At 42.4% G+C, this 18,840-nt stretch overlaps 1 protein-coding gene across 5 annotated transcripts in view; it reads right to left on the bottom strand.

The window, feature by feature from the left end:
- Positions 1–18,840, bottom strand: part of arhgef12b (Rho guanine nucleotide exchange factor (GEF) 12b) — a 42,822-nt gene that overhangs the window by 22,143 nt on the left and 1,839 nt on the right. For 2 of the 5 annotated variants that reach the window (XM_046839942.1, XM_046839943.1), the window contains exon 1: positions 4,948–5,087. The exons of the other annotated variants lie outside the window; for them this stretch is intronic. The gene's annotated coding sequence lies outside the window, so the exon portion shown is untranslated. Of the gene's footprint in view, positions 1–4,947; positions 5,088–18,840 lie in introns of those variants that run through there. 5 annotated transcript variants of the gene reach the window in all.

Raw genomic sequence — 18,840 nt, 5'->3', positions numbered from 1 at the left:
CGTCAGTGCCGTCCCACTCCACAGCAGGCCCGCAGGTCCGATTCCCGGAAACAGAGCGCGCTTCTGGCAGCGACGCCGGCTTCCTGAATGTGTGTGACTGAGGAGGGGTATGTGTGTGTGTGTGTGTGTGTGTGTGTGTGTGTGTGTGTGTGTGGATTGGACAGGCTGTAGTGAAGGGTAAAGGCAGGGGGCAGGATATGGCCAAAATAAAACTCAGGCCTTTCTTTTTTCCTCACTGAAGGGTTTTTTCCCCTTCACTTACAGCAGATTGCACACTCAAACCAAATGAACCCGAATAAGTGCTCATCAATAAAACAAATCCAGAGAGCAAACCTTAAAATAGTTCGTGTTTTGTTTTCTTGCTTCTTTTTAAACTCTGAAGGAGGAGTAAAAGGGGAAAGAAACAAACAAACAAAAAAAAGACAGAAGGGAAGTGGCTGAACATAGCGACCACTCGAGCGTTTTTGTATTTGGCAGATGAGGGGAAAGCTGGGTAATCACCCCGAGGGCTCTATGGAAACAGGAAGAGCTTAATATTGCAATACGGAGAGAGGATTATAAGCTTGAAGGAGCCTGCCAGAGGAAAGTGCGTACGCTCCGTAGAAATAAGTTGATGGGGGTGTTAATTGGGCTCTTTAAATGCTGCAAAAACAAAAAGATATATAATAAATCATTAGATTGCAAACCCACCATTGTATGATTAAAAAAAAACACAATCGTGATGGCTATCCTTCATCTCTCCCGCCATTCACCGCGACACGAATTAATCACGGTTCCCCGTGAGCTCAAGTATGTGGAAGACGGCAAACAACACTTTCCTCTTAGTTACTCTTCCTTGACTCTATACACGATATGGGCAAAAGATTGCGGACACACGACAATTAAAAGCGATGTGCTTTTTAAGAATCCACTCTTCTAGGAAGATGTTCCACTAGATTTTGGTGCTTGTGGACATTCGGTCAGCGTTAGAACTGATGTAGGTGAAGTGAGGGGGCCTGGGGGGTCGTCCTGCAGGTGTTCAATAGGTTTAAGGTCGGAGCTCTATAGCAGGAGATCTTCTGCATACTTCCGACCGACGGAAACCTTCTTCATGGAGATTGACTTGTGCATAGGTTTGGGTCTCTCAGTTCAAGTGAAGGGACAATTACAATTGCAACACTATGCGGAAGCAGCACACACGGCCGGGAAAAATCAGGTGTCCCGATACTTTTGTTAAGAAAGTTCACGTTCCTGAGTTATGAAGCGAAATCAAATACATAAACTAATCAACCTAATGGGCACAGAGCTGATCGGCGAGGTTCAGGAAACGAATATGGGCGTGCGTGTAAATCACAAACAAAGGATTACCGACTAAGCGCTTTGATGCTTAGGTGTTATTTGGAATGATTTGTGCTCTTTTGCCTTTACAATCTTTTAAGCTCGTTAGCATTACGCTGGACCGCAACCAAATGCAAATGACCGACGTGTTTGAGCAGAGAAAAAAAAATTTACAAAGCACTAAAGATAATTATAATATTCAAAATGGATATGTTGTCGAAGTCAAATGCCGTACCTGAAGTCACTGCTGATGATTGACAGAATAAAAGGCTTCCTATAAATGAAAAGCAGACGTTTAAATGCCGTCACGTGACTCTGGGAAGTGTAAGTGAACGAGAGCTCTTTTATTTAGCAAACTGCCTCATTTGCATGTCCGTGATTTTTTATTTCACGTCGGTGCATTAACGAGCGCTCGGCTCCCAACCGGCCATCAAAATCACAGCGCTGAGAAATAAAAGCGGACAGAGAATATGAGGACCTCCTTCATGTACTTGTACATTCATCTTTCACTCTCTCCAGGACGAGCTTTTTGTCTCCAGGCCCTGAAGGGAGGAGAGTCTTGGCTCCTTCTGCCCCAATAAACCCGGCGGGGCGAGAGTGAGAGCGAGAGAAAAGGGACGTACATTTCTTCAAGCTACGCTGTCCGCTCATGTTTTATTATTACTCCTAGCGCGGGAGGGGCGCGGATTTCAACAGACAGTTTTAGCGTGGAAGGTTCCCGAATCCCAGAGTAATTAAAGATGGACGCTTTTTTTTTCTATAATCATGGCAAGGTTTTCTGTTTTAAAAGAATCGGCAATGTTGTTACGCTTTAATGGAACAAATAAGGCAATGAACGGTGTAACGGTATAAATATCGACCTCAGAACGATGGGACTGATTCAGTTTCACCACAACAAGATTATGTTTCAGCATTAGTCAGAGAGAGAGAGAGAGAGAGAGAGAGAGAGAGAGAGAGAAATAGACGGAAAACGCACATCCGTTTCAGATGCCGCGGTTAATCCGCCCAGGAGATGTAACGCTGTGCAATCTTTCCATCTCTCCATGAGAATCTCGCATGCTGTGGGAAATTTTGACGTGGTGCGTTTGTAGGAATAGAAAATCTCTCTCTCTCTCTCTCTCTCTCCTTCTCTCATTTAGTTGTTACAAAGGGCTGAATGCATGACCATGAACCCAGACGACACCGCCTCGGCTTTTCCACATCCTCTGTGTGCCCAAAAAAAAAGAGAGCGAGGGAAAAAAAAAAAAACGAGGAAACGACATGGAGACTTCCTTACAAAAAAAATAAAAAATAGCGAGTGAAGCTGAAACTGGTGTTCGTCAAAAAAAATAAAATAATTAAACATAAAAAATAAAAGGCTACTGAGGAAACGTTCTGAATGGAACGGAACATTTCTACATACATCGACATTATATGGACAAAAGAATTGGAACACCTGACCTTTCCAGCCATGTGGTTCTACGAGATTGGGGGCATAGAATTGTATAGTATGTGGTGGAATGGCTGGAATTTCACCTAAACTATTAGACCCAAACCTGTTTCAGTAGGACAAATAAAGCACCATGAAGATATGCTCTACCTGGGTTAGAAGACTTTACTGATGCCTATGTGGCTGAATGAGCACAAACCTTTAAAAAATCTAGTGGAACATCTTTTCAGAAGAGTGGAGGTTATTCTAACAGGAAACACAGACTAATTGAGGAATGGGATGTTCGAAAAGCACATAGCAATCACATGCTCAGGTGTCTACAAACGTTTGTCCAGATAGTGTACGATATTTTAGTGACCGTTGGAGGTCCTCACAGATTGTAAAGGAAATGGTTGGTCGGAACGTTTCATCTTTTACATTTCAACAATTATTCGGGTCGGATATGAATTTTAAGTCCAACTGAAAGCCTTTTGATCAGCAGGATGTGACAGGACATTTCCATTTAACTCCCAGACACCTTAAAAGAATAGAAATTGAGGGGACAAAGCATCTCTCTCTCTCTCTCTCATATTAAACTGTCTATTTTTCTCCTTCCTCCTTTTCAATTGTCTAATTCCAACACAGGCTCCCTAAAAAGGAACATTGTACGAGTTTTATTTTTAGACTGCGGAATAAACACTAGCCCCGGGGTAGAACACGCCACGATCCTTTAATATACTAAATATTGAAGCTTGAACGGGCGAAAAACCCTGCTGTCGTTAGCTATTACGGTGCAGGGAAGAGATGAAATATACGAGGTGGCAAGTTGGAACAAAGAACAAACGGGAAGTTCCGAGTGAAACCGGGCAAAACTGCCGCAGGGTCGTTTTTCCGCGACACGCGCTCGACATACGGCGCTGCCGCGATTAGTCGTTCAAGGTGTTTCGAGCGTCAGGACGTCGCTGGAACACCAAGAGAGAGCAGGAAGACCTTGTACGAGCTCAACCCCTCCCCCAAAAATTTTAGAACCCATTGGTTAAACGGAGCTCGTCTCGAAACCTTTTGATACCATCTTCGTGTTTATGCGCAAGACGGACATGTGTTTTTTTTACTGCAACAACCGATTCTTTTTATTGCCAAATTTCAAATGGTTAACACGAGATCGAGTGAACTTATTGGGTGCACGATATTTCTATTTTAGGTTAAGAGGGTAAGCGTTGGTTATTACAGGAATAGTAATCCACTGACCATCGTAATGTATTTGGAATGCAACCAAGTGGAAACATGTTGGTCAGACTGAACGGATGGCGTGTCCCAAACCAGTGGCTTTCGAAAGTAGAAATTTGTTTATATAAAGCTTTAAACAATGGACACTGTCCCAAAGCAGATTGGCAAAGACGACGAATATAAATTTGACCGTCCTAAATTAGTCCCTATCTAATTATTTGTTTGGCCAGGGTACCTCCCTGAGGATGGTACAACCTTGAGAGGAATCGGACACTAAAGGGAAACCGTCCTCATCCGACACCGAATGTCCATTCGTTCATAAAACTGATGGACGTTTGAACGCTTTAAGTGTAGAATAAACTCATGCGAATAGACCACACGCTTTACAGAATCCCTTCTCTTTCTGATAAACCCTCGAGTCGCAGTGGCTTCAGGAAGCAGATGGTGCAACGTGGAGGACGTTGACAGGATCTGAGGGTCTGAGCTTCGCGATCTGGCAAACTCTTTCAACAGCGTCTGCGGCAGAGAGCACTTAAAGTCAGCTAATTACAGATTTATGGTAAACATGGCAAGGACATAATCCTCTCTGCTGAGGGCCCGCAGCCAGAGAGATAAAAACATCTGATGGCTGTGATCCGGAGGAGTGAAAACGAACATGACATGTTTTTTCGGGGCGGCAAATTGCCCGAAACCTGAGCAGCTCTTACTTGAGGAAAAAGGAAACAACATGCTATAAACAATATGAGCTCAATTTCAGCACAACGTTCTGGTCCGTGCTTTTATAAGAAGTTATTTATTTTTTAACCAGGACAAATATAGCAATAATTGGTTTAACGACAAACAAAACGCACATCTTCTCGTATTACTCAGAAGCCCTTTCTCTCTCTCTCTGAAGAGGTGGAAAACTGTCATTAAACCTCCGTCCACGAAAAGTTCAACAAGCATCTGTTTACGACAAGTGTTTTCGTTATGCATTACATAAACCTGTGATTTACCTCGCAGCCGGGCCTACTCGCCTGGGCAAAATCCGATCGATGCCTTTCCGACCAATCGGAATCGAGAACTTCGAATCGAGAACGCTGCACCGTCGTGCTCTGTAAGTTCCTGTAAGCGTTTCTAGACGAATCAGGAAAAAAGTCTGAAGAAAGCCGCGGAAAAACAATGCTATCTCAGGGAGTGACCAGAGCGCCAGCACTATTTTTAGCAGTCTGATTACGAAAAGGGGGGGGGTCGCAACAACAAAGCTCTCATGTCTCGGATGCCGAAAATACCAGACAGATTCCTGAGGGATGTTCAGAACGCAGGCTTTTTCACGGCCAGACTCCAGAGGCCCGAGAAGATAAATCTATCCGAGCATGGATGACGATCTAAGAGAAGGGTTTAGGCACTGATACAAACTAAGGTTATAGGGTTAATAAAAAGTGATCAAACAATAGAGTCATAATAAAGTTTCTATGATAACACTAAGTGTTGGAGTTCTTGTTTAGTACCTACTATATGACCTCTAATAAAGACGTTTATGAGAGTCAGGAATGAGCGTCTGTGACTCTCTGGGCACCTGTCCACCTTTTTGCTTCGATTCTCGATAACGATTACCAAAATGCATCGATCCGATTTCACTACACTACGCGATACATGTGACTGAGCTTTACTGCATTTGAATACCCCTCTGTAATGGTAAACCTTCGAGGGATCGGACACTAGAAAATGGCCACAGAAACTGAAGACGACTTTGCGTCTCTTCGCACACGTCTCAGCTATCAGACAGAGTGAGCGGCAGGTCCCTCTCCTGCCTGTCTGCTCGAGTTCATCAGTCTCTTCATCTGCTACATCGCCCTCCCTCTCCGCTGGAGGTCGGCTTGTGCACTTTGTTCGGGGGGAACAAAAACAAAAGCCTGGGCTCAGCAGTTGCTTTTGTTGCCCATTACTTAGAGAGCACAGTGTGGTTTCAATGGTCCCGTGCAGCTGAAGCTTATTCAGGTGTGGGAACTGACTGCTCGGGCTTTTAGTGCCAGCGCTTGTGGTTAAAAACTGTGAAACAAACGAGGGGGTAGAGGCCGCGTGGGAAAATCCACAAAAGTAGTTTAAAAAAAATAAAAAATAAAAAAAAGTATATAGATACACGTATATAAATAATAATATAAGATAACACAAGTGAAGACAACATGCAGTTTTGCATGAACAAAATCCAAAACTACATGGCCCTGTGTGAAAAAGTGTTTTCCCCCATGTTAAAACTGTGGTTTATCACACCAGAGTTCAATTTCTCTAGCCACACCCAGGCCTGATTACTGCTGCACCTGTTCGCAATCAAGAAATCTCTTAAATAGGACCTGCCTGACAAAGTGAAGTAGACCAAAAGATCTTCAAAAGCTACACATCATGCGGAGATCCAAAATAATTCAGAAACAAAATGAGAAAGTAATTGAGATCTGTCAGTCTGGAAAAGGTTAAAAAGCTATTTCTAAAGCTTTGGTTTCAGTGAACCACAGTGAGAGCCATTATTCACAAATGGCGAAAACATGGAACAGTGGAGAACCTTCCGAGGAGTGACCGGCCGACCAAAATTACCCTAAGAGCACAGCGACGACTCATCCAAGAGGTCACAAAAGATCCCACAACATCATCCAAAGAACTGCAGGCCTCAATTGCCTCAGTTAAGAGACTGGGCAAAAATGGTCCGCATGGCAGAGTTCCAAGACAAAAAACGCTGCTGAGCAAAAAGAACATAAAGGCTTCTCTCAGTTTTGCCAGAAAACATCTTGATGATCCCCAAGACTTTTGGGAAAATACTCTGTGGACTGACAAGACAAAAGTTGAACATTTTGGAAGGTGTGTGTCCCATTACGTCTGGCGTAAAAGTAACACCGCATTTCAGAAAAAGAACATCATACCAACAGTAAAATATGGTGGTGTTGGTAAGTTGGGTTCTGCAGCAGGACAATGATTCAAAACACACCAGCAAGTCCACCTCTGAATGGCTTAAGAAAAACAAAATGAAGACTTTGGAGTGGCCTAGTCAAAGTCCTGACTTAAATACTACTGAGGTGCTGTGGCATGACCTTAAAAACCTTGCTCAAAAAGCCTCCAATATGGCTGAATTACACCAATTCTGCAATTCTGGACCAAAATTCCTCCACAGCGCTGTAACAGACTCATTGCAAGTTATCGCAAACGCTTGATTGCAGTTGTTGCTGCTAAGAGTGGCCCAACCAGTTATTAGGTTTAGGGGGCAAACACTTTTTCACACAAGGCCATGTAGTTTTGGATTTAGTTTTCCCTCAATAATAAAAACCTTCATGTTGTATTCACTTGTGTTATTCACTATGAGATTTGAAATCGCTGCACTATTATATTGGTATCACTTGCACATCCAGAACAATGGTAATTGGCCAATTCCTACTCATGTGGCAAATCTCCCCCTCTAATATAACAGGGAGACGGGCACGAGTGTGAAGTAATTCAGCGGCATCTTGTCATGTTCATGCTGTAAGCTGCACCTCTTGATCACAGCCAATCACAGTGGATGGAATAATCCTGACTATCTTTAATAAAGTAAAGATCAAGCGTCCAGCAGTGTGATTTGGATGCACAGGAACTGCAGGTGACTCTTTCAGCTATAAAGACACTAGACGCTGGCGCTGGGCCATGCCTAAGAACTGGGTTTGACGATAGAACGCAGCAGGATGTTGTGTGGAAGATTGGTGGAGCAGGGTGGGGCCGACTGCAAGCGTCTTATCTTCCTCGCCAGGGCAGATGCAGCCAGCTGTGCCCAGTGGCGATAGCCATCACGGGCACGCCTCTTGTTGAGACTCGCTCCACTGGCCTGGACGGAGATGGAAACCGAGGGAAAGCAACACTCGGAGGAATAGAAAGAGGAGGGAAGGAAGTGGGGGAAAAGGAGAAAATTAGGGCATGCAGGATGCTGGGACTACGGGGGGTTCGGCTCCAGGTGCACTTCTTCCTGCGAGTCGTGAGCAAAACGACTTGACAGCAAAAAAACAACCTCTCATTTTGTCATTGGAGTTTACAGAGAAGCCTTCGTGTTGGTAAAAGAATCATTTTTGAACATCGGCAGTGCCAAGACACACCACCTGTGACTAGACAAGTCCAATCAAGCATCCGATTTCTAGGCTAATTAAAATGATTTGCCAATATTCCCACAATCCACTCAATTTGGCAAAATATACCGAATTATGTCTTCACCCAAATGATCGGATTCCAGTTCCCCATTGCACCCCTCAAATCAGAGCCGTTCATATTAAATTAAATTTTCCAGGGGCACTGTGAACCTAAACTGCGGTGCGTGTTCGGCATCTCTCCATACACAGTCTAGACATCGTAAACCTTTAACATGCGTGGCATGTATTGTTGCTGCCAAAATATGCACAGGGTGACTTGTAGGCTTGGTTATTCTGCTATATGCTAAATACAAGCCAGCGAACACGTTGGACAGGAAGGATATCTTGAGGGAGGGGGAGTGCTGTTGAGGGTGGAATAGGTTCCTCCTACTTTTGTGCATTAAGGGGAAAACTCCATCATGCTTGCCCAGGAGAGCCGGGTTAAAAAGCAACAGCTAACAGGCAACAAAAAGTAGGTTGCCACTTAGGAGCCTTTGGAGTCTTCAACTCAAGCAAATTTTTACCTCAAATATCAGCTGTTGTGTTCTCTCGCTAGGGTTGTGTATCACGAATAAATCAATACCTAGCCAACAGGTGTTGTATAGATACTTGTGCGAATTCTGTCCAGTCTATTTTATTTGGCTAGTCGACAGAAATCGAGGACGCCCCCAAAAAACCAAGAAAAGGAAGGTCATACAATGCAATGGGTGTGGCTTCCAGGGTAATTGTAGAATAATATAATTTATAATAAGGTCATCTCATCCTCCATTTTATTTTAGAAGAACGTTCTAGTTTAAACACGATAACTCGTGCGAGCTTGGCACTTTCCAACAAACAGAATTCACTCAAAAACATTAAATCGGTTAAATATGCTCTGGACTGAACTCTGATCACGTCTTTCTTGTCGTGTTTCGAATACCTCTGGTCTAAAAGCCATCTGGTTCATGCAAAAATAAATAAATAAATATAAATTCGGCATCCAACCCGATTTTCCTAAATTTTCCACATTCGCCATATTCCCACGCACTTGACTTTCGCAATCTGGAAGCTGTGAATCAATGGAGCTTTGTGCAAATATTGTTTTTGTTTAATGCAACCAGGAAAGATTCTCATATTGTGATAAAGTACAACTGAATTTTTTTATATACATGCTTTTATAACATTTACTGTAAGTAAGGGACATTTTTAATGATTTGATTCCAGCCCTGGTAACAACTCATAATAACATTCATCCAAGCCCCTTGTTGGAACTTGAAATAAAAAATTTAAAAAGTGAATGTTTTTGTAGGATTTGCATGAATTTTTCCAGTTTGGATCGAAACAGGAAACGTATACAATGGTCCCCCGGAATTCGTGAGGGTTACATTCTAAGAGTTCCTCCGCGATTACCGAAAGATCCGCGAATTTTGGATGCACTCCCCCGCAGCCCCTATGGTACCTCAGTAAATTTGTCTAGACATTGTCATTTTAATACAATAATGTGTTTTAAAAAGGTGTTATGAAATCTGTTAGTGAAAACATAGTTTAAAACGTTATTCCTAACGTTAGGTTCCAAGTGAGAACCCGCAAATTTTCTGAGCCGCAAGTTCCAAACCGCAAATTATCTGTGGTTGACTGTACACCATGACTTTTGAATGCAACAGCTCTCGATCGAGCCAAACAGTTACAGGAAATTTTACAAAGCGCCATAGCAGCCACTATCACTGGATTGTGGAACGTCTGCGTTCATCTCTCCGGTACAATCTGACAAACTGGCGACCCATGCTTGTTTTTTCCTTCGTCTTGTCACATGTATGTTCTGATCCAGAACTGGTTCTGCTGATTCGACACCTAAATACAATTCCATCCACGGAAAAAATAATAAACAACACTGATCTGAGGTCATCCCCTTTATCAGCTTACTCATCAGGTCCTTCCGCAGTCAGAGCAGGAAAGCCGTGCCAAGCTAAGTTTTGTGCCAAGACGAGGATGGGAATACTGGTGCAGATTTACTGGCAGTATCCATAGTGATGCAGCTGGACGAGTCGGTGGGCCCGAATCCAAATCGGCCGACCCGCTCCTTTCAAAAGCCATTTCCTCCTCGTGCTCATAGGGGACCGTCGCGCTGTCCTGTTCGGCTGCTTGGAAGTGTGTATGCACCAGAGCACAGCTGTATGTCTAACAGGCAGGATATTAAGCCTGGGTTACTTATTAAGCAGACATTAACACTGAGGCAGTGTCTAATCCCTTTGAACTGGGAGTTTTGTAAGTTCTGAATGAATAACTGATTTACAGTCAAAGAAATGTCTAGACTTGTGGTTTCTGTGAGTCACTGAAATTATCAGTATTGTGTACTGCACGGCTACTATTATTAAGATCAATTAATTAGTGCTGAGTTGGCAAATGACGTTTCGAGTTCATGCTTTCGGCTATGAATCTGTGCATCGTATTACTTTAATCAATGATGTACCAAGTGCTCGGAATCGCCTGAAACCTGTCCGCTGGTGGATCTAAAACAGTTCTGAAGGATATTTCTGGTCGCCAGAGTTTATACGTCTTTAAAATCCTGAAATGAACTATTTACATGACCTTTATAACAGTTGCTCGATTCTTATTCACCGCCAGGGTTGCAATATTTCAGGAATTTTCAAGACTAAAAACTTTCCATTGGAATTCACTGAAATATATTGGAATTTACAAAATTGGAGGTTAGCCAATAACAGGAACTTTAATGTAGTTGGGGGGAAAAAATGGGTTAAAACAACCAGATTTAATGCAGTTTCAGTTGAAATTCTACCCTGCACATTTATCAATCACGTGCCCACAGCACACTTACTGCAGAACTACTGAGGCCACACCCCCCTACAAGCACTGTGCATTCCTCAATCACAGTTTATATCCTTTCTTTTTTTTTTTTTACCAAATTTTTATTAATTTCCAATAAATTCCCATAAATTCAAATAAATTCCTGGTAAGTTTCCAACTTTCCCCTAGATGAGAAAGTTCCCGGAGTGATTTTAAAAGTTTTCCACCCTTTGCAACCCTATTCACGACTCTCAATTGGTACAAATGACGCATTTGGCTAAAAATAAGTTTGTTTAGCTTGTTTGGATTTGGTAGTGGTGGTTCCAGACTCCGTCACTCCAACTTCCTGTTTCAGGAGGAATTACATCAGCGTACAGAATCGAATCACTCTGTCGGAACAAACGGTTTGAAATCGGCTTTTTTTTCCGCAAGCTTTTCTAATTCGGGACGAACACACAGTAAGTCCATCTTTCAAATAATAACCAACAAACCTCACCCTTAATTACTCCTGCCTGCAACGGCTTAGTTTTTAGCTCCCAATTTCACCACAGAACCCTGTTCCCGACTCTCCAGAACTTCTCAATCTTGAGCAAAACTAAAAACACTTCAGTAATTTCTTTCATTCAGGCACTCCCCCAAAAAAAAGATGAATAGAGAATCCCGATTTTGTAACACAGTTCTTACAGTATTATATAGCTATTATACACATGTATAGATATGGTTGTAATGCCTGTTTCTATTAGCAAGTATTGCAGGTTTTGTAGGTATTTATTAGCTCGTTTGTTTCGTCGCACCGCTCACTGAGGTGTGGTCCACCACTGGGACAGGCTTCTGTCTGCCCGACACGTCGAGGCATGTCCGCAAAAATTACACGCTCTGGGTTTTTATTAGGCAGTCCAAATTTTGACGGGAGGAGCGCAATCGGTTTCCTGAGACTGGGACGGCGAGACGAGTGAGCTGTGAATTGATTTGTTTCTGAAGGTCGATATCATCACATCTGCTAGAATCAAATCCTGATATTTAGCAGATTTTCAAATCAGTGAACATAAATAAGATGATGCCAGTGCTATAGGTAATCAATATCGTGGTGTTTTTCTCTCTCGCTCTCTGTCCAGTCAGTGCTTTTCCATTAAAACAGAAAGTAAATGACTAAGATGGACATCAGTGAATGAAGAAAGCAGGAGTGAGGATTAACATACACGCTATGGACAAGTCCCATTCAACATTTAATCCACATTTGGATGTTAGAATAACATCCACTCATCTGGAAAGGTGTTCCACTAAATTTTGGAGTGGGCTTGTGGAGATTCATTCAGCCGTAAGCGTGCTAGTAAAGTCAGGTAATGATGCAGGTGAGGTGGGGAGACCCGGAGTGCCGTTCCAATTCATCCTTAAAGGTTTTCAATAAGATTGGGGTCGGAACTCTAAAACAGGAGACCTTCCACATACATCCTACCAATGTAAATGATATCTTCATGGCCATTCTCATGCTGGATCAGTTTAGTTCTCTCTGGAGAAGTCAGGTGTCCCCATATTTTGTCCATATCTATATAAAGTTTTTTACATATGCTTTTTGTGCTTTATTCTCATCTGAATCTATAACAATGAGCATCGTTTAGCAAAACTGTTTTCGTCAATGCTTTCAGGAGAAAAAGTCAAACTCAGAAATCTCGTTCACAGCACAGCAAAAGCTCACAGTGAGCTAAAAAAACAAACTGACGACTAAACGGTGAAAGGCTGCAGCTAAAGTGTAGCATAGAGGTCGACTGGTAGCGATAGCGAGGTTGGATCGTACTTGTTGAATTTTTGGGCATAAAAAAATGAGACATTAAAAGGTGCTAAATGAAAGAGTATATGCATGCATTTATATGATAATATAATTAATTAACTATAAATAATACATTTGAATTATATAATAAATAGGCATTGCGCAGTCTCGCATGCAAAAACAGACAGTGTCAGTGATTCACCTCTAGAGGCCGCTCTTGTACTGAAAGTGGACTGGAAGCAGGAAAAACTATTGGTATGGATTCCTGCCGACAGCCGATAGATTCAGCAATAATCTGTGCCGATTAATCGGTCGACCTCTAGTATAGAGTATTTAAAATCTTGCAGCTCGTCCACTGCAGCGCTTTAGCTAGCATAGGCACAGAAATGTCGACTTTTCTATTTCTTTGGTCCAAAGTGAATTTGACAAAATGGACAAATTTGTGTACAAATGAAGAGCATTTTCGGTCAAATGAACCGTTTGTGTTTCGTTAATCATTTACTGTTATTTTAAATCATTGCCAGAAGTAGCTGCAAATTCATGTTTAATAGTGTCTTTGGAAGGGTGTAACCAACTGTTAACCTTAAACCCATTTGGGGCTTTGAGATCGGGCTGGTTTTGTCACGCAAAACTTGGCAACCCTGCTTCCTTGTCCTAGAGTGCATAAAAAAAACAACAACTAAAAAGCCTTTAGCGGGACCACGTCGGACCTGCCAGGCGAGCTCATTTCAGGCTCAAATGTCACAATAACAAGAGCCTGTTATTACGGGTGGGAGGCTCCATCGAGATCTCTCCCGTACTGAGTCATGTAAAGGCAATCTAGCGTTACGCGTGCAACCCAATGACTGCGCTCGGGAGTCACAAGTCTTCTGGAAAAGCTTGGGGGATATATTTAATCGGGTTGTGTGTCGCTGATAATAATAGCCTACATAAGCTGTTTGGTTTTAACGTCAGAGCTGTAATGCGAATCAAGAGGGCATGAAGACGCTGTTTCGCTTTTACGTCACGTTTGCTGGTGGCCGTCTGCTTGGCCTAGTCTACAGAGTGTTTCTCAGTGAAGTGACCACTTCCCGAGAAGGAGGGGGAAAAAGGGGTAACTGTGTTAAACAGCTCAGCGAAGCACTGTGAAGAAGAACGATGGTGTAAGGTATCCCAGTGTTGTCCGGTTTCTCAGAGAGACAGAGGGATACATATACAGACACACAGATGTGTTCGTCTTTACGTTATATGCCGATCAGGCATAACTTTATGACCAGCTGCCCTATTGTGTTGGTCCTCTTTTGGTGTCAAAACTGTCCTATTGAGAATTAAAGTGTTAATTTGAGATACAGTGGTTTGTCTGTATGATGATCAGACCACACGGATCAGACTTCGCTCCCCACGTGCATTCACGTGCCTCAGCCGTGACCCTGTCGTCGGTTCACCACTGTTACTTACTTAGAGCACTTTTGATAGATGCTGACCACTGCAGACCAGGAAACATCCAACAAGAGCTGCAGTTTTGGAGATGCTCTGACCCAGTCGTCTAGCAGTCACAATCTGGCCCTCAAACCCCCTTCAAATACTTACACACGCCCATTTTTCAAAATGTTCACTTGCTGCCTAATATATCCCCCTCACTAACAGGTGCCATGATGTAGAGATAATCAGTGTTATTCACTTTACCACTCGTAATGTTATGCCTGGTCGGTATGCCATAATCATTAACCCACATAATCACACTGAAAGTACAGCACTGTGATTTCCGTAAAATCATTTGTCAACTCTATAAGGAAAGCCGCTCGTGAATGTTGTCCGACTAATAAGACGACAATGGGGGGATTCGAATTAAATCAGACGTGAAAGGTGAAGCAGCACTGCAGCGCACACGACCCACGAGCACACCGGATAGAAACACCGCCAAAATACGTGTCATTCCTGCACGCTTTTTCCACCACTAGCGCAGTAGTTGTTTTGCGTCGCCAGGGAGACGCTTCTGTCAGTCTTTGGTTTGGTTCGAAATCAAATCTAGATTAGGACATACTGCTTGGATCATTCAAATATTTACCAAAAGACCGGTTTTTCATGCTGCACTACAATCTCGCAGTTACACAACAGAGTAATAGATATCGTCATTTCCAGAGCTGTTAGGATTTATTCTTAATATTCTCAATATGAGATAAAAAAATAAAAAAACTGCCACAACCTGCCACATTGGCCTCATGTTCTGCAGTAAAAAATAAAAATAAAAAAAGACTCTTGAAAAAAAATAAAATACAGAGGTAAATACGAGCCATTTGGTTCATGTCTGGCTGATGTGAACGGGCTCCTCAGCAACAGCATTAGATTTTACAGCAGGCCTTGAGACCCTTATGAGCCGTAACAAAATCCAATCAACAAGAGCACTCCAAAAAGAAAACACATAAATCCAATCTGCTACTTGCTACTGTCGTATCGTGTACACGCTTTATATCAAAGTAGGAAAAGAACTTCTTTCGATTTCCTTCAGAGCATCCAGTCCTGTTCTCCCGAGGTTTTTAATGGAACAACCCCGGACCATTAACACATCAAATGGACCAAATTAGCAACGGCAATATTTTCACTACTGAGACCGAAGGCTGACGGCATCCGGGTGGAAAAATCCTCGCCCCTCATAGGGGTGTTCACAAAACAGCGCGGATATATAGTGCAAACATCGGCCACGGGGGCAAACGGCAGCCATTATTCAGATGTGCGGACGAACACGAAGGTCACGCCATGTATGGTTCTTTAAAGAAATTCGGCGAAAAAATATATACATATTTTAAATACTTACATTAATTAATATACAATATTAGTAATTTTCCACTGTGATTAGCCAACAGTCTTTAATTCTACAAGGACAACGGAGCTCAAGTCATGCAGATATACGCCATCTGCCATCTTCCACATACATGAGCTCATCAATGCCACTGATTGGATATGTGAATGATGGCATTTTTCTACTCCCATAAAAAAAAAAAAATCGCAGCAAACGCAGGTGAATATTTTCTGCTGCATGCTAACAATTTTCACATCACAAACCCCTAGACTCCGCCTCCAGAAATGTCAAAATTTCATGTAAAAAAAAAAAATAATAAAAAATCAAAATTCTAAATAGATTTCTGCTCTGAAACACGCTATTTTACAAGATACTTATTAGATTATATAACCATTTGGGCAAGTTGTGGATATATTTCCAACTCGCTAATTGAATGTTTAATTAATTAATGGCTAATTGATTCTAGAAGTGTAGAAAACAGGGTTCTCCAGCAATAAGCTTGTGTTGTTTCCACGACCTAAGCAGGCACCTTCCTTGTAGATGACCATCAACTGGTCAAATACCGTCGTCACGAAATATCATACGATTTTTTCTTTATCGGCCCAAAAGCAAAATCCCTGCGTGCAGAGCAGTGTAGCATCTGCCAAAAAAATCTTTCTCTTGCCAATAGCCGCCTTTCTCAAGAATTTTGATGGAACATTACACGTTTTTGTTTTGGGTTTTTTTTATATTTTAATGTTTCGCTTTTATTTTGATTTACTTGCCGACATTTCCTGGTCTTATATTTTGTCCATATGGGCAACGCACAAAATCCCACATTTGCATCCGGAAGCTTGTGACCATAAAAAGAACAGAAAGTGATCAGTTGCCTCACGACTCACAAAACATGCGCCTGAACTGTTAAGATTTTGTTCAAGTGGAAGTTAACATGCACTGTACAACAAAAGTTTAGGTGGAGGAAAGAGCAAAGGTTTGTGGACACCTAAACAAAAGCTTTGTATGTATTCAACCTTTAGTCCATTTCCTCTTAAAATAACCTCCATTCTCCTGGGTGCCTGTGGAAATCTGTGCCAGCAGGGCATTAGTAAAATCAAGTACTGATGAAGGGTAAGAAGGACTGGTGTGCCACTTAAATTTTTCCCAATAGAGCTGAGGTTCAGAGCGCTATTCCCGATGATCTTACAGTCCAACTCATATCTACATGGAGCTGTTGTTTTTTGTTTTTTTTAAACAAGGAAGGTCTGGGCCTTCAAGTTCAAGTGCTACTACATCCAAAGACGTGCCATACCGGCGTGCACCTCTAACATTGTTTTAACAGTATAAAGAAGCAGCACATCTGGCTGGGAAAGTCAGGTGTTCCAAAACCTGTCTATACAACGTACAAACCAGTCATGTTTTCAATACGAGCGAGCGAGCGATTGTGGCTAGTCAGCAGAGTTTTTCCTGCCACGGGAAGACGGTAGTGGAAAGAGCCCTCGCTGTCGAACAAGCTGTCATGAGGATCACTTCCCGAGCTGAATCTCAGGAGCTCTGTGGAGAGTCTGGAGAAGGACTCGCTTTCAGCAGCATGAACCGGTGCACTCTATCACGCTCGGCTGGCTGAAAGACACGCCGCTGTGCGTGGTATTAAAAATAGGACCTTGATTGCATGAAATGGATAGAATTAAACCCATCGAACATGAGCATCGCACCTGCGCCTGTGTTAATACAACACGACTCTTATCTCTACGCGGATTACGCAAAGGCTACGGAAAGATAAGGCGAAAAAATAAAAGCGTGGGTGGGTGGGTGTGGGTGTGGGTGTGGGTGTGTGTGTGTGTGTGTATGTGAGAGAGAGAAGTCTCATCATGCCGGGTCAGAACTTGACTCCGTGAGATATACGTGCATTTCTGTTGGTTTATGCACCGTGTCAATAGAACCGAGCAGAGCACACGTATGCAAAACAACACGGCGGCTGTGATTCTTCATAACCCATAATCCACTCCTCATTACAAAGCAAAAGAGGTGTAATAGCGCTTCGTCGGGTCGTGCGCTACGTGACACCTGTTCTCCTCCTTCATTTTGACAGGTGACTCGGAGAAAAACCTTGCAGCTGTTTTACACCTGCTCCGGCACAATGATACGTCAAAATTCAGAGCCGTGTCGCTCTCGTTTTAGCGCAATACACTATTTAAAGGGGGTCGCTCAGGTGTTTCATTTTCCTTCATGTATCTGTCTACCAATATGACTCAAATATACGCAAAAACTTTTTGTTCTCAAACATAAATTAGGTTTCATATCTACTTTGGTGAGCTGTAAAGTCTACGTGGGTCAAGCCTGAATTTCAAAATATAAAAAGAACATTTTAAAGCAAATCATCGCCCTGAAGACCTGATTTTACTACGCAACTTGTTTTAAAATAAAAAAACACCCAACCCAATGGAAATCCGACATCTCGGGAATATATAATCTGTCTAATTTCTAGCCCAGGCCACTAAACCCGTCCCCAAGCTTAGACACACCTTCAAAGCGTGTCGCTTTAAGGGTTAATCACACGATCATACATCTCACTCGTGGTGCCTCGCTGTTCTTTATCGGTTTAGTTGAAGGCCACATCAAGTCAGGTGTGTAATAATTGAAGAATAAAACAATTCACAGCATGCGGTTGTCGTCAAACTACCCTGAAGTGCCAATAAAACCATGCCAATAATGGTCATGTTGCCAACACCATATTTTACAATAACATCCAGTATTGGGTCTGAACGCAGAACCCGCCATGATGCTCGTTTCCAGCTGTTTGTTTTGGGACTTTTTTTCTGAACCAATTTTCACACACGATTTTTGCACTTTTGTGTTTCTTTTCTATCCAGAAAATAGTAAGAAAGCTATTGCGCTAGACTCTAGACACAGTTACAGACCAAACCAGTTACACAAATAGAAATATTTGCCGTGTGATTTACGTATTACAGACTAAATTTCATACAAAGCATGTAGCATGAAAGCTGCTACTTTTTTCCTGGCTTCAGTATTCTGCATAATGCCTTTAAACACTCAATGAAATATCATAGATGAAGATATGATGAAACTGTAATTATTTACCAAAATAAAAACAAATAAGAATTTGAATCATAATGGATTTACCGAGTGTGGTGTGAACGCAAAGTCAGATTTTTCCATTTTATGTCCTGATACAGAAAGCTGACATACTGATCATACGCTGTGCGGTCAAAAGTATGTGGACACCCGCCCGTACGATTTTTAAGTGCTTTTGCGAACGTCCTGGTCCGCATTTGCCTTCGGAATACCGTCCACTTTCCTTGGGGAAGATTTTCCACTACATTTTTTGGAGAGTGATTGTGGAGATTGTGGTTTATCCACAAAGGTGTTAGTAACGTCATGGATTGTGAAGTGCCGTTCCGTTTCGTCCCAAAGGTGTTCGATAGGGTTTGAGGTCGAA

Source organism: Silurus meridionalis, chromosome 25 (genome assembly GCF_014805685.1).
Source record: "Silurus meridionalis isolate SWU-2019-XX chromosome 25, ASM1480568v1, whole genome shotgun sequence".
In the NCBI taxonomy this organism is placed as follows: Eukaryota; Metazoa; Chordata; class Actinopteri; order Siluriformes; family Siluridae; genus Silurus; species Silurus meridionalis.
This window is presented reverse-complemented; position numbering and strand designations above follow the sequence as displayed.